This window comes from Monopterus albus, unplaced genomic scaffold (genome assembly GCF_001952655.1).
Source record: "Monopterus albus unplaced genomic scaffold, M_albus_1.0 scaffold241.1, whole genome shotgun sequence".
NCBI classification, from domain to species: domain Eukaryota; kingdom Metazoa; phylum Chordata; class Actinopteri; order Synbranchiformes; family Synbranchidae; genus Monopterus; species Monopterus albus.
This window is the reverse complement of record NW_018128121.1, coordinates 586326-592559: the sequence shown is the minus strand read 5'-3', so window position 1 is coordinate 592559 and position 6234 is coordinate 586326. Positions and strand designations below refer to the sequence as shown.

Below are 6234 nucleotides of genomic sequence, written 5' to 3'. Positions count from 1 at the left end.
AATCTGCAAAAATGTCAAAAATTCTGTGTTTTTCTGTCAATATGGGGTGCTGTGTGTACATTAATGAGGAAAAAAATGAACTTAAATGATTTTAGCATATGGCTGCAATCTAACAGAGAGTGAAAAATTTAAGGGGGTCTGAATACTTTCCGTACCCACTGTACATACGCACACTCCAACTCTAAATTATTATTTACTCTTTCTTGTTCCCTCAACCCCTTATATCTCCCCTCTTTCAGAATATACTGTATGTTACTTTCCTATTCAAAAGAGACACTTTTTAACTCATAAAAGCAGACATATTTAACAAACAAACATAGAGTCACTTAAATTTGTCATTGTATGAGGCTTCCGGACCCAGGCCAAAAGGATTAAAATCATTAATGAAATTAAAGGCAAATACTGTATATGCTTCAAAACTCACTTAACAATTCCTGAAGTACAAAACCTCACATTTAAACAATTTAATAAACTACTCTCAACATACAATAGCAGGCAGCAAGGTATCTCAATTCTAATTACTAAAAACATCTCACTGGTCCATAACACATCCATCATTGACCCAGAAGTAAGACTAATCATTGTTAATGTTTTGATTAACCACACAACATGCACACTTGCCAATGTTTTTGGCCCTAATAATGATGACCCATCTTTTTTTCCATAACTTTTTTTTCTTTGCTGCACGACTTTACAAACATTATCATTGCTGGAGACTTTAACACTGTTATAAACCCAAAAAATTATCAATCCAACTCCTCCAACAAAACCACTAAATCATCATTAACACCATGTTGAACCCTGATTTTCAACTGCATAACAACCCCATCCACTTTCCAACATGGCAACACAGAGGAATTACCTTCATCACCTCTTTGAAAACAACCAGCTCATACCATTCAGAACTTCTCCAGTACCATCAGTCAAAATCCATAATTAAATCAAAGATCAATATAATCAACAACCCACTACAACCTTCCATGCTAGCTGAAGAGATAATGATGTTCGCAAACTCAAAGAAGATTATATCTAAACTTAATAAACTAATGTCAAATACAGACAGAACAATAACAATACCAATAACTAAATGGAAAAGGATTTGTCACTCCCCCCAGACTCGACTTCTGGACCGAGATCTGTAATAATATCTTTTCCATGACTACCAATATAAACGTACAGCTTATACAATATAAGACTATTCACAGGACTCACATCACACAAGGTAAAATGTTTCAAATGGATTTTACTGACACAGATACTTGTTCACAATGCACTTGGGGTTGCACCGATGATTACTTCCATGCTATTTGGACCTGTCAACCTGTTTACTCCCTTTGAGTAGCGGTGACAGAGAAACTCTCCACCACCTTGAGCTGTAGAATCCATCACCATCACTCTGCCTGCTCGGTAATGTCACAGAAGTCAACCACCTACCAATTAAATATAAAAACCCACTTCTTATCTCTCTAACTATTGCCAAGAAAACAATCTTTCTGAACTGGAAATCTAAAAACTCATTACACATCAACCACTGGACCAACCATCTCATAGAACACTAGAGAAAATATCATCCACCCATAAGAATAATATGTCAACCTTTACTGACACTGGGAATCCATTTCTAACCTCTTTTAACTTACCTGGGGCCACGCACATTCCCACAAACTCCTAGAAATATAACAAGTTGTGTTTATTTCGTTATTGTTACTGTTATTAATCCTCATTTCTCACTGTCCATGCTGCTGTTTTGAGTATATCACACCTATCAATCAAACCAGATTCACAGAGAATATAATCTACTCCCCTCCCTTTTTCTTTCTTTTCCCCTTTCCTCTCTTTCTAATCATTTACTGATTTGTTAATTTCTTTTTTTTTTTTATGAATATGTGTATACATATATATCCGGGTACGCATAAATATGTGTATGCAAAAGTATATATTGTATTTATATGATCAAAATTGCTTTATTATTTTTTTTATCTTTTATTGTTATTTTATTATTACAATCATCCATTTTCTCTCTGACTGTCTAATTTACCCATTCATCTTTCTCCACAATTAACAAACCAGGAGTTGTATTAGGGGATGCTCTGCCCTGTCCCCAGCAGCTGGGGTATGCAATTTGGGGTCACTCTTGGGGTTTCTCTGGGGGCATAGTATGGGGGTGGGGAAGGCCAGGTCACTGTTTACTTTTTATATAGCATCACTGGACTGCTGGCACCCTCTTAGACCAGCTCCCTCCTCAAGGTCTGGGAGCTGTTTAGGAGGGGAACACACCACACCCAGCAAAATGTTTGTTCTCATCCATTTATTTTATTTTAATATGGATGTTTTGGGCATTACCCTGTTGGAGGTTTTTTGTGCTTCTCTTCTTCTTTTTCCATAGAGCTCACTTTCATTCAAAAAAGAATGTATGGTGCAACTGGACACTGTTGTAGATGTTTATGAAGATTCTCATTTATCTATGTCATGGCATGTCAGAAGTGTTAATGTTGGGAAATGGACTTGCTTGATTTGACTAAAGATGTTTCACCTCTCATCTGTATGCCACCTTTTGCACTTTGGTGACACTGTTGTTGATCTTGGAGGTTTTTAAGTTTTTCTTGTTTTATTTCCTCCACCATTCTCACTGTCCTTTTGAATCAGGGGTCAATTTTCCTCTTGCAGCCATGTCAAGGGAAAATGTGTTAGAGCCCAGTGGACCTTAAACTTATCTGTGCATTACCACTGCATGCATTTCCACACAAAAAAACCTGATGCTTCATGCTGAATTTTATGTATCTAAAACCTAAACAAATAAAACAAAAACTACTGTGCAGATTTGAAGGTTTACATGGCTGGAATTAAGAGTTTGTTCCTATGTTCCTGTTTGTGTGTACAAACAGATGACTGACCTCTCTCTCACATACACACACATTGTGTTTTCATTCCTTGTGGGGACTTTACATTGATTTACATTCATTTCCTGTAGACTTATCTTATCCATAACCACTACTTCCCTAACACCTAACCCTGACTCTAACACTTAACCTAACCTCCTCATCCTAACTTTAAACCATGTTGCTACCCTGAAATTCTGTGATTTCCATGAGGGGACCAGCGGCTGGTCCCCACAGTGTATGTGTTAACAGGTTTCGGTCCCCATAATGTATGTAACACAAAGGCACCTACACATACCTGCATGTTTCTAGAATTCAACACTGTGTGTGTACATATAGGCACTATATCTACAGTATTTCTGTGTGTGTGTGTCCTTGAATGTGTGTAATATTCAATCCCATTAAGTTTGTCATTGCATCCCATTCATCTGCCTACATCCCTGTGTTTCTTTCTCTCCACAGCATGACCTGCTGTCACCATTAATGGAGCTGCGTGACTAGACAAAGCCCAGGAAGTCCTCAGCAAGGTCATTAGCATAACAATGTTCATGGGAACACAATTACCTATGTAGAGATACTGCTTGCAGCCAATGATGCATGAAATTTTTTGTATAATATGATGTTATGGGGTAGGACTGGATAAGTCTGACTTCTTCCTACTCCATTCAAACATGTAATAGGTGTAAGTATATTCAGTAAATGTAAGACCTTAGAGCCTGTGTGTGTGTGTTTGTGATTCGAATATGTGTGCTGTATACCATATTGTGTGTATGGGTGGTTCTTGTCATCTGGGATTATTTATCCCTACTGTGGCTTCTCTTGTCATCACCGAGGGCAGCTGAGACCTGAATAACACATCGCGGAGACTAACTGGGAACACTCATGCAGATGTGAGAAAGCTGGTTCCAGTGAGGTTTTCCTGATCTCACGACACAACCCTCATTTTAAAATGTTCCCATGAACATTGTTATGCTAATGACCTTGCTGAGGACTTCCTGGGCTTTGTCTAGTCACGCAGCTCCATTAATGGTGACAGCAGGTCATGCTGTGGAGAGAAAGAAACACAGGGATGTAGGCAGATGAATGGGATGCAATGACAAACTTAATGGGATTGAATATTACACACATTCAAGGACACACACACACAGAAATACTGTAGATATAGTGCCTATATGTACACACACAGTGTTGAATTCTAGAAACATGCAGGTATGTGTAGGTGCCTTTGTGTTACATACATTATGGGGACCGAAACCTGTTAACACATACACTGTGGGGACCAGCCGCTGGTCCCCTCATGGAAATCACAGAATTTCAGGGTAGCAACATGGTTTAAAGTTAGGATGAGGAGGTTAGGTTAAGTGTTAGAGTCAGGGTTAGGTGTTAGGGAAGTAGTGGTTATGGATAAGATAAGTCTACAGGAAATGAATGTAAATCAATGTAAAGTCCCCACAAGGAATGAAAACACAATGTGTGTGTATGTGAGAGAGAGGTCAGTCATCTGTTTGTACACACAAACACACACATAGGAACAAACTCTTAATTCCAGCCATGTAAACCTTCAAATCTGCACAGTAGTTTTTGTTTTATTTGTTTAGGTTTTAGTTGTTTTTGTCTCGACCTTGATGTCTCTTGCAACATCTGGCTCTGCTGCGTCACAGTCAAACTGAAGACAGCATTTGGTCTCCCTGCTAGGTAAAATTCACCACGCTTTGAGACCATGACATGCAAACACTGTTTTTCATGATCCTGTCCAACATCCATCCTTTGATCACTTGTTTTTTATCTTTCCTGTCATCTTGTTTTCTTACATCTGCCTGAGAAACATACTGAAACAGCAATCCGGGTTTCCCTTACACCATTGTTACAGTACACTTCTCTGTATTGTACAGATGTAAGTTAGTTGTAAGTATTACCCTTGAGAAAGCATCCTGGACAATAGTCCATAAAATTACAACTAACTTGCTACTTTCTATCAAAGCTGAATAATAACACTCCAGGTACTCTAGAACAGGCTGCAGCTGCATCACTACATCACTTACTGTTTTTAAGCCAGCTGGCCTGAGTTTGAACGCTCCGATTGGAAATTATGTCACACTGCAGAACGTAAGCTACAATGTGAAGTGAGTTTATAACACTGAATGAAGGCTGTAGTGCCTCCATGATGATCACTAGCAGTGTGAAAGTTTTATACTGTAATTTATGAAAAGTGTGAGTTTGGAAGTTTGTGGGAAAGGGAACCTAGAGGAGAAATGGTACATGGTGAAGTTGTACTATTTAATACTCATTATAGTTAATTAAGATTAACTAAGATTAAGCTGAGTTAATTAAGATCTTAGGATACGTCTTAAGATTCACAATTCAAGATCTTTATTGTCATATGCACACATTTTTATTATAAATAAACAATAAAACTTCTGTAAGAGAGAGAATACTTCACAATCATTTATTTATTATTGTTTATAATAAGAGAAATTGATACAGTTGTCAGTTTTCCATCCAAATGTAGCACACATTTTAGCACAAATGTCCATAAAATCAGCAAAAGAAAATACAAATGAAAATATCTTTTCATCTCTGACTATTATGTGAATATTAACAGGTATACTGAGATAAACTGAATGTGGCTTTGATTCTCCAGTCTTTTGGGTTTTTAATGAAAATGGGGGGAAACAGGACCCAATCGTAGACATAAGAGGAGACAGGCAGGGATGCTGGGAGATGCTGATACACACATTATAATTACAACACTATGAAAACAAGGGCTACTGTGAGTCTGAGCAAACAGACTGTGGGTACATCCCGGGTCTCTTATATGATTGTTTCAAGACTCTTATATCTAATGTGAGGATCAAGTCATGAAGAGGCTGTCTGGAAGAGCCATGAGCGAGGATACAAGTGCATCTTTCATGGAAGAATTTCATATACTGACATGCACTTTTTTTGGAAACCAGCTGGAGATCAACAGTGGTTACTCAAAAACTATATATAAAAACAATTTTGAGGTACTTTACTTGAATATTTTAATTTTCTGCTACTTCATACTTGGACTTTAATATACTGTATGTCTGAGGCACATATTGTACTTTTTACTCCACTACATTTACCTGATTACTTTAGTTACTTTTCAGAATTTAACATACACTAATTATAAGACTTTATTCATTCCTGGTGAGAAATTCCTAAGCTACCCAGTAGTAGGGAGTCATTCAAATTCTAAGCATAAGGTAGTTAGCTCCACCTTTATCAGATGCAACATTAAATGTGATCTGTAAATCCAGTAATTTGGTAGACATTAATGTATCCATTCTGCATAAGAATTTTACTTTTGGTACTTTAAGTATTTTTGATGCTA

General features: G+C 37.4%; 1 long non-coding RNA gene across 1 annotated transcript in view; it reads right to left on the bottom strand.

Annotated features, from left to right (window-relative positions):
* LOC109971975 (uncharacterized) overlaps positions 1-3931 on the bottom strand; it is an 11835-nt gene extending 7904 nt beyond the window's left edge. The window contains exon 1 of the long non-coding RNA XR_002276622.1: positions 3860-3931. This is a non-coding gene — a long non-coding RNA (uncharacterized LOC109971975). The remainder of the gene's footprint in view (positions 1-3859) is intronic.
* Between the last annotated feature and the right edge of the window lie 2303 nt (positions 3932-6234).